Here is an 11,021-nt window from a genome sequence, read left to right on the forward strand (position 1 = left end):
CGGTCACGAGGAGTCCACTTTGGACTTACAGTGGACCTTGGCACTCGGTGAAGAAGAATCTTGTGTGAACGAACTCCTTGAGTGGAGTCTTATCTCATCCGTCGTACATATATTTCTGTGTTTGTTTGTTTTGTCTTTGTTCGACTTTCGTGAGAGCAATCTTGCAACCTGCCACAAGTCCCACATGTGGATTCCAACAAGATCACCTTGTTATGAGCCTATGTGTGCTGAATGCTGATTGGCTGATTCTGTGGGGGAATGTCAAATGTATATTACAGAAAGAATTCCACAACCCTTCAGTGCATTTGCAAGCAATGACTGTATTGGAAGACTAGTATATATTCGTGCTCTCTGCTCTTCTCTTTTATCTCTCCTTTTTTTTCTGCATCTGCCACATCTTGGTAAAAATCCTGTCAAACAATGCATGTGGTATTTACGATGTCGGATGTCGGCAGGAGATAACTGTCAGGAAAGGTCCTTGCCCTTTGAGGGTGAATGATTATCGTCAATACTTTCCTTCCAAAAGATGTGAGGCATAATGTGTAAACTAAGTCACATATATCTGGTTTAATTAGACAGTGAATAATATGACAAGTGTTGGTGATTTCTAATATGTCACCATTTTTTTTCCCTTTGACATTGTATGACAGCAGCTGAAAGCCATTCATTCCACAGAATTTGCTGGCTGTCGATATGATATATTCACCTGTGGTGTCAAAATGTTACAGCGACAAACAATAAACTCTTCACTGATTAGGCCTAAGGATAAAAAAAAAAATCACATCTGATTTAGTCTGTAATTTCCACTACCCTCCCCCCCCCCCCCTGCAAAAAAAGAGAAGAATATCACTTTCAGAGCTGTTAAAAGAAAATTTCATTTTTCTAGTAAAGAGAAAAAGCTCACAACTTACCTCCTTCAGGAGACGGGGAATAATATTGCCCTTTACATGTTATGCCAGTTACTGAGTACAAGTTGAGGGTATGTATACTATTCATTAAGAAAAAAAAAATGAAATTTTGTTGAATCCTCTTTATTTCCTTTGTGTTGTCCCTGTACTGTGACATCATAGAATGATGTAGCCTTATCTGCATAAACTGAATCTGTATATGTTTGGGGTAAATTTCTCTTTAAAGCAACTCAGATAAGACAAACATTTGCATTATGGAGGAATGATAAGTGTATAAGCTCACTATTTATTATTACAGACCAGAATAATGGTGTACTTCTAGCCCTGTGCTGGCAATATTCTCAGATTCCAACACTGCCCAAATATTGTCTATTTCATTCATCTCTTTCATATGATTTGATGACCGTGCTTATGTACATTAAATGCAATATGTGTGTAATCAGTACAGATAATATTCAGTCTCTTTACATTTGTTTTCTTCAAAACACATTAGAAAAGGTTGGTTGGATTGTGTATATCATCAATGGAAGTTGTTATGTCTGCCTATTGGGGACATTATAGAATTCATCATTTCTCTATCCACATTGGCAGTATAAACAAAGCCATGTTTACTGTTACATAAACATGGTACATGTGTTGTAAAAGAAAATGGAATTATCTGGTACATCTTATTGGAAAGAGGGGATGGTTCAAAACCATTTTTCCTGCATGGCAGCTTTGAGTTTGGTGATGGCTGTTTAAACTTGAACTATTTTGTGATATTAGTACATGAATTACTTTCACTCTGTGATGTATGGTAAATTGAATCACTGTGATCAGTGTTCATATGCTAAAAATGTCACCTGTCATTGCTCAGGAGGCTTGTAAACTTTGACTGACCATGCAGAAGAATACATCCATTCTATTACAAGATGTCTCTCTTTTTCATCTTATAATCTTTGAAGGTTTTTGTGGTGGTGTAGCATTTAGTAGTAGAAGGCTTAAATGGTGCACCGCATATTCTTTCTTGGGTGTTTATATCCAAGAATGAATATGTGGTGCACCTTAAACCTTTTGCTACTAAGTGTTTCATCTTGTTTGTTAATTTTTCAACTGCCATGCAAGTCAAGATAGAAGAGATTAGCTACAAATGATGACGATTCTTCTCTTACTTGGCTAGAAATGAGTTGAAGTGAAATACAACCACTGTAGTGTACGCGTGGCATGTTATTTTCAGCTGTTTCAAGATGTTGATTTCGTCAGCAATTTGTACATTGCCAAAATTGTACATCTGTCAGTATGTTTCATCTATAGGCCTTAATCGGGGAACAGTAGCCTATAGGGCAAACCAGTATTACTATCGATTGTACTCTGTACTATGTAAATGCCTAAAATTTTCATACATGCATACAGATAGTGATGTGTCATTGTCATAGGGATTATGTACTCATTGTCATTCATACAGAAAGGAGAAGAAAAGATTTGCATATTCTAAAACTGCAACTGTTAGAAAACAAGATTTCACAGACAGGAGCGTACAAATACATGTATGTGCTTACTGGTAACTTTTTTTTTGTGAGTATATGACTTTCAACTGCCTGATTTTGTCCCTGTGTTCAGGCTCAAAAATCTGTTATAAAAGAAGTGACTCGGGGCAAAGTGCAAAATGAAATATAGAGTGTATTTATCATGTGGTGTCTACAAAGAGATAGATGTAGTGAAGGCTGCATTCAAAGAATTGAGAAGACCAATTGACAGTTCCTGGAATGTTTCCAGGATTACTGTATAAGCTGTTATTTTTGCATACAGATGATTTTGCAAATGAGGTCACAGAAATTTTTGTGAAATTTTGTTTTGTGATATTGACAATGGGGCGATCATAAGTGTACTAATGCTGGTCAGATAGATTAAGATATTTTCACATATTGTTAAATTTTTGGTCCAAAAATGATTTGCAAAATTCGTGAAAGTAAAACCCTCACGAAAATAACAGCTTATACAGTAACAGCCAGAAAGAAGAAGTACCGGAGTCATTATCATGTTGGTCTTGTCTTGATTTACGGGATTCTTCGTTTTGAAGGATGGATCTGTGTATACATGTAGCAATTACAAGCCAATACTCGATGTAAATTTTGGTGATATATCAATCCATAGATTAAACTGAAATGTCTATTATCATCCATTGTGTGTCATGTGTGGTTTGTTACGGTTTTGCTGCTACAGAACATTTCGGATAGAGAGACTACTGTAAAACCAGAAATATTCGCGACTTGAAATTTTCTAGTTTCGAGCCAACGACCTTTTTTGCAGTATGAAATTTTTGCGAATTGCCACTGGCATTCAATGCATTTAGTGTAGACAACTTTCTCAAGCATTCTAATTTCATGAATCTTGGCTCTCGCAAAATCAAAATGCACACAAAAACACTGGTTTTTACAGTAATTGTGTGTATGTGTTTATATATTATGGTGTGGACACGCATGGCCATGTGTTGGGTATTCATGTTTGTGTGATGCGATTGAAATAAGTATTTTAAGCACCCCCATGTGGAGACCGGTAAGTGATTTAATTTGTTATGTTCTACAAGCTACCACTTAGAGACATTTTTTTTTTCTTTTCCTATGAGCTCCTTACAGAGATATTTATCACAAGATCCCTCATAGAATCAGTTTATTAGCATGGGTTTATGTTGAAAAGTTTTTTTTTGCAAAAATGAGCTAAGCGCCATTTTTAAAAATTTCATAGTAGTCAAAAAAATTTCAAAGGAAGTCCATCATCAGATAGAGCAAAATTGAACCTTTCCAGTAATACCTCACTTGTGACTTAACAAGTAATATTCTTGAAGTTATAAAGATATCCTGTATTTTCTTTGTTTTTCAGCAGCTATAACCACAAATATCTCAACAAGAATGGAGTTAGCTCATTTTGCAATACTGAACTCTTCATTTGATGTGCTCATAATATCACTTGATTTGATCTCGGTATTGTTTAGGGTGATTCACATAGGGCCCCAATATTTTCATTTCTTCTATAACAACACTTCAGTGCAAGATTAGTGTCTATCTATGTATCTATCTATTGAATGTATATGTATATATATATATGTATATATATATATGTATATATATATATATATATATATACATATATATATATATATATATATATATATATATATATATATATATAGCATAAGGAGAGTAAAGAAGAGGCAGTAGACGTTGCTTTTGAATCCTCACAATTTGATTTTACTTCAAGCTTTCAAGCTCTGCCCTTTATCGAGAGATGTGAGAAGCACAGTTCACATTTAGCCTGGTTACATGCCGGCAGTCAATTGGCAGCCGGTTGTGGGGAACCGAAACATTTGTGGTGGTGGTTGGAGTTAGGCGTGCTGAGGTGAGGTGTTGTGTGTGTGCTAGGATGGCAGCTCAGTGAGGTTATATATAGCATATATATAAATATATATATTGCTGCCAATATATAACATGTATATATATACACTCAGCAAAAAAAGAAAGTAAACGCTTTTTCAAGTTATGATTTCTCATTGAATATTTGGCTGAAAGCCAATGTATTATATACCATATTAAAGGTGATTTAATTGGCTGTCAACCTGGTAGGTCACCAAAAAGGGAAACTTAACGCATGAGTGAACACCATTGTTTTTCTCTTCGAGGGCACAAAAGTAAAAATTGTAAAACTGAACAAGTGGTCATTCATGCGTATGTGCTCTTCCATAGAACAATAAGAACAAACAACAGATTTCACACAAAAAGAAACATGAGTTAAGTTCCAAAAACAAACCTTTGATCTCTATGGTATCTTTAAAGCCTAAAAGACCAATGAAGGCTAAAAATAATGGAGGAAAATAAAGCATCTTATGTCAAATCTAAATTCAAATGAAATGAAAGAAGAAGTAATAATTAACAAAAATGTTACAAATTTGAGCTTTTTCTTTCAAATTAGGAAATTGTAAATAATGTTTGGTTCTTGAAATTGTCACATGGATTTTTAAATCACTAGTTTAAAGGAAATAAAGAAATTCTGCTTATTTAACCATCTTTATGCTTTTTATTCCCTATGCCATTTGAAGTTTGACTTGATCGAAAATTCTTATTTCTCCCCTTTAGTTTTCCACTTTGTTTTCTTAGAGGTAATAAAGAGATAAAGAGAACAAAAACTTATTTTTCCTATTTCATTCATGTTTCTCATTGTGTTCAACTGGTCTTTTGTTGTCAATGTTATCGTGAAGGGCATTTGCAAATGAAAGAGAACATGTCAATTTTTGCAATTTTTGATTTTGTGCCTTGGAGGACAAAAACGAATGTGCTCACTCATGCGTAAAGTTTTCTTTTTAATTAGCCCATGAGCTTAATAGCCAATTAGATTACTGTTAATATGGTATATAATACATTGATTTTCATAAAAATCTTCTATGAAAAATATGACCTCGAAAAAGTGTTTACTTTCTTTTTTTGCTGAGTGTATATATATATATATATACATGGGATATGGGCCGTGATGCGAGAAAAGGGCCCTTAGGGCATAAAACACCGAAAATGAGTTTTCTCCGCCATATTGTAGAATGAACTCTGATTTACATATGCAAACCGTTTTCTGAAATTCCAGTCCTAAATGCCTCTATTATTGCATTAAAAAAAGCATGTTTTGCCCAAATGTTGCTTCTTTATTGTTGCGCCTATATGAATTCGCGCGCAGCTACCTAGTTGATCCTTCTTTGCACGCATTGCTTTGTCAACTTCCCTCCATTTTGTTGCATTTGTGCGCGGCAGGGCTGAGGCCCTTTTCTTGTGTCACGGCTCATATATATGTATGACATAGGGTTAGGGTTATGTCTGTGGGTAGAATTTATGTTTGGCTTATTGTGCAGATATTTCACGGGAGCAACTGTCGCAGGAGCAAATGTCATGGAACCATCAGACAGATAGATTGATAGATAGATAGATTGATAGATAGACAGATAGATAGACAGACAGATAGATAGACAGATAGATAGATAGACAGATAGATAGATAGATAGATAGATTGATAGATAAATAGATAGATAGACAGATAGATAGATTGATATATAGATAGAGAGATAGACAGATAGATACATAGACAGATAGATTGATAGATAGACAGATAGATAGATAGACAGATAGATAGATAGATAGATAGACAGATAGATAGACAGATAGATAGACAGATAGATAGGCAGATAGACAGATAGATAAACAGACAGACAGATAGATAGATAGACAGATAGGTAGGTAGATAGGTAGATAGGTAGATAGATAGATAGATAGATAAAAGGAAAGAGCAATCAGAGAGACACATGTGTATAACATTCTTATTTCCAATTCAGGGAGACATTTACATTATTTCTTGTTCACACATGAAGAGATACATGTATTCAGTTTTAACCGTTGAAGACTAGTCCCGTGAATACTTGGGCAGGTGTCTTGTGGGAAATGGGCATTATAGCAAAATCAGTTCATCCTCAATGGGTTGCAGGAGACAGGGCAGCTTTGATTACATTGCTGGTGATAAATGAGTCTTAACCTGTCGAGGATAGGCTCATTTTGCTACAGCACGCATTTCCCATAGACACTTGCCCGAGTTTACTCGGGACTCGTCCTCAAAGGGTTAATAAAGCGATAGGACAGACCCATTCTGTGGGGATAGAAATCTGGATACTGCACATGTGCAACAGGTTTTGATGCGAGGTAAATTGACAGTAATTTGGTGTGTCTTACAATCCTAGTAGAGCTGCACATGAACATGCTACAAATAGACTGACCAAACAGAAGTTGTATATATCCCATAACCTTTTGTGATAGTTCTAACTAGGTAAATTTTGGGAGTTGAGTGATAATAATCAAGGACAATGTATTGCCTCCAGTCGACAAAAATGTAATGTGCAGTATATCATCTGCAAGGTAAGAAAGTTGCTGACTTTGCTTTTTTGAAAATGGATTATACTTGTAAGTATTTACTTTTCATAGCTTCCAGTGATTGTCAGATGCAATTTCACCATTGAATCCCAATACATTGTCTTATCTTAGAAGTCCCCATTTGGTAACTTTCATGTTGGCAAAACGGTAACTTTTAAGACAATATCAAGCTAAGCAAGACACTTCACAGTTGCGAATCGATCATGATCTGACTGACATACTGAAATGAAGACTCAAAAACACAGGAATTTTTCTTAGCAAAATATTTGAATCTTGTTCTACAATATTCATGTTTAAAATGAAAAAGGAAAATGTATGACAAGAGTAAAATTTCATAGAAAAAAACTGATACAACAATATCATACTAATTTGTTGTTTTCTCTTGACAATGAAGACACGCAAAGTGAACAGATTTGAGTTGGTCTCGGAAGTGTCCGGCATATTTCACTTGGAACAGTTCCCAGCTGTTTTTGGCTAAAAAACGAACATCACATAAAATAGAATTGAAACCGTTTTTGTGTTTGGATGACATGCATGCATACAAAGGAAATGTATGGTGTAATATATGCTGTTTTCAGCATTTTACCTTGGGTCAAAACATTAAATGGCAAAAAAGATTGACTCTCCACTACCTTTAACTTCATGATGTGACTCGGGGTCTGTAACAATGGAAATTTTCATGTATTTCATACAATAATATGCAGGTGCGAAATAAAAGTGTGCTTATTTTTTGCTTGTTATATTCAATATCATTTCATATCTTTGATTTAAAGCAGTTATTAAGAGGTATTAATTACTGCTGAAGTAAATTTTAGTTTTTCTTCATGTAAGCTAGTCCTGTAGCTTGAGTTAATTTGCTGTCATAATGCAAAACAGTTACCTTTTAATACAGTTAACCATTAGGCAAAGGAGTAGTGCTGAACATGTGAAATTCATCTTTACCTGGCTGAATGTGAAAATTTCATTGTGCGAAAGTTTCCACTTTTACAGTAGATTATGTCTTCCAAGGACCCCATACTTTTAACAGAGATTTTAGCACCCATACATTTGACATGCCCAACTGACTTTTGATTGTTCTAAGTGAATTTGTGAAACCCTATGACGTGAAGTTCTAACATTACAGCCAGCAGGTGTTACATGCACATATGCCAACAGGCAAACTGTTTATTGGAATTTGGTATACATGTATTTATCTTTAAATATCAAGCAAAATTTTCACAAATAAATTTGCAGTCTGGGCACCTACAATGTAGCTAAGGTGAATATAGCATTGTGAAATACTTGTTATTATCACTACTACATTATTATTCATCTCCATTATTGTTATCATTATCATCATTAAATGCAAATGCATGTTTACATCTCCATCAATGTCCAAATCAACTTAACAATCCACCAAAAACTATTAAACATTTTTTCATATATGCGAGAATTAATATTGGTCGATACGTTTTGTCCAGCAAGACTTGGGGCGACCTTGTTGTTAGTGGGATCTCATAATGATAAAAACATGGGTACAGTGTACAATTTGAATACAGCAGACAAGGTCCATGGCTAGATATACCAGTCTTCGAAGGTAAACTACAGTCAAATATGTGATCAACAAGCTTGAACATCACATACAAGTACCAAATGCGGCTGTAGTCGAAGAGGCAAACTTGTTTAAAGGGATCGTATAGTTTTGGTTGAGACCTAATTTCAGGTTTCTGACATTTTTTTGGTGAGATAATAAGAAACATCTTATGAAATATGAAAGAGCATGTAATTCCATGAGGAATTCAACGTTTAATTGATGAAAATTGGTTTTGAAATGGCCGAGATATCGAAACAGAGCGATTCTAATAAAGTATTATTACGATCGCTTTGTTTTACTTTGTTTTTGGATGTTTCAGTCATTCCACACCTGATTTTCAACAAATAAACTTTGAATTCCTCTTAAAATGGTATGCTCTGTACTATTTCATAAGTGTTTTCTTGGTATCTCGCAAAAAGTTAAAAGCCAAATTCTCATCACCACCAATACTGTACCATCCCTTTAATACATGATCAATATTGATTCCTTGTTCCTGTAAGCTTTTCAATCGATGTTTTGCTGTAATCTCAGAGAATGCTTTAATTTCACAAACACAGAGCCACCTTTTTCAAAAGTGTGGCGTCATCCTTCAGCATCTAAAGCACTAACATTCTTGGCACATTGAGAAAAGTACTCTTCTGGATCAAAAACTGGTATCAAATGGATTTTCCAAGGACTTCCCCCTCAGTGCACCCTGTCATGGTAATGGTGTTAAAGGGGAAATCCAGTCCAAATATAAGTTAGTCTGGTAAGAAAGAGTAAAATATTACGAGTTCAACAGTAAAAGTTTGATAGAAATAGGATGAAATATAAGGAAGTTATGACATTTTGAAGTTTCGCTAATTTTTCAAGTAACAGTTCTTGAACGGTCAATATGAATATGCAAATGGAATAGTGGGCATGTCATACCCTCACAACTTGCTATATAGTTTGTACATACAATTTGCAAATTTCCAGTTTTTCATTCAAATGCAATTATGCCTGAGGCTCAAATCCTTGTATCTAACTGAACACTATTCTGAATCAACAAAGAATAACATGTTTCAGACTTCAATGACAAAAATATTGAATTTTCGTAATTTTTTTTTTTCTTTTTGGTACACGATCAATGGAAAATTGTGAGGATATGACGTGGTTAGGTCACTCATTTGCATATTCATATCCACTGTATGGAAACTAATTTGCAGAAATTAGCAAAACTTCAAATGTCATAACTTCCTTATTTTTCATCCGATTTCAGTCAAATGTTTACTGTTGAACTTGTAAGATTTTACTCTTTTTTATCAGACTAACTTTTATTTGGACTGGATTTTCCCCTTTTTTAGTACCGTAAACCGGGGTGGCTTTGGACAAATTTGAACTATTTTTATTAATATCTTCATTAAGAACAAAGGAATTCTGAGGTTAATGTGGGGGTTAACAAGTACTAATAAAGAGGATATCATGCCATATAGAGACTTCTTCAGTTTATCCTATTTCATGTTAATTTTTTTTGGTCAAAGTTTGTCCAAAGTGCCCCCGGGATTCGGGGCAACTTTGGACAACTATAGACACCTTGTCAACATACCCTGCAAGATTGTTGAGTGTCCAAGGATAAACTCCGTATGGGGGTAGTTTTGACTACTAACAAGTTTTTAAGAAAGTTTTAACAACTCTAATATGTTGAAATGTTTCATAACAGCTAGCAAATACGATTTACAAAATACACATTAATGAATTACTAGTATACATTGCGTATGGTGGTTACTTAGAAGCAAAATTCTGCAGTAATGAACATGTGAAGAATTTCAGTTTAAAGAGACATTCACAGATATTTGCTTGCACAATTTTGTCAAGATACTAATACTAGAATTACTGGTACCCCTACATTTGAAAATCTGAATTTTCAAAAAACCCGAATATTTATTATAGTTTAGAACAAAAATGAAAAAGGATGCTACTTAAGCAAGGCACTGCATGAATTTTCTTGCAATTACAATGTAGGATAGTAAGCAACTTTGATCACATGGATAAGTGAGGTATTGGACAATGTACATGTACCATCATTGAGTTGTCAAATTCTACAGATGTTAGTAAGGTAAACTACTATTTAAATGGGTCATGGATCATTTTCATGTCATCTTAAAGAATAATTTGGGGTTTTACCCCAAGAAATTCATGTACACATGACGTTGGCCAGATTCAAGTACCAGGGTATGTAGTTCTACAAGAAAATTTCGTAATTTTCTTTGAATGTTGTTCATTGTAACTTTAGGTCAGTTTGAAATGTTTGCAAAATAACACATTTTCATTTTTTTTAAATGCCTTTGGAAAGAAAGAACAAAATTTTGTCTACTAGAAACACAAGGTTTTTATTGGCCCTAGTTATCACAAATGTAAAACCAATGTCTACTGGAAATACAAGGTTTTCCTCGCCCTAGGAATCACAAAAGTAAAACCAAATACAGGAAATACCGGTATTTGCTCAAATTCTTGGACCTAGGTTCACAAAATGAAAACCAATGTCTACTGGAAATCTTGTGTGCCAATTGTTCAGTCTGTTACACAAAGTCCCTCTTTTAACGTTAAATTCTGTGCATGCTTTCCTGATCGACATTCCATTTT

Source organism: Diadema antillarum, unplaced genomic scaffold (genome assembly GCF_040938485.1).
Source record: "Diadema antillarum isolate AM-2024a unplaced genomic scaffold, OU_Dant_1.0 scf00000017, whole genome shotgun sequence".
In the NCBI taxonomy this organism is placed as follows: domain Eukaryota; kingdom Metazoa; phylum Echinodermata; class Echinoidea; order Diadematoida; family Diadematidae; genus Diadema; species Diadema antillarum.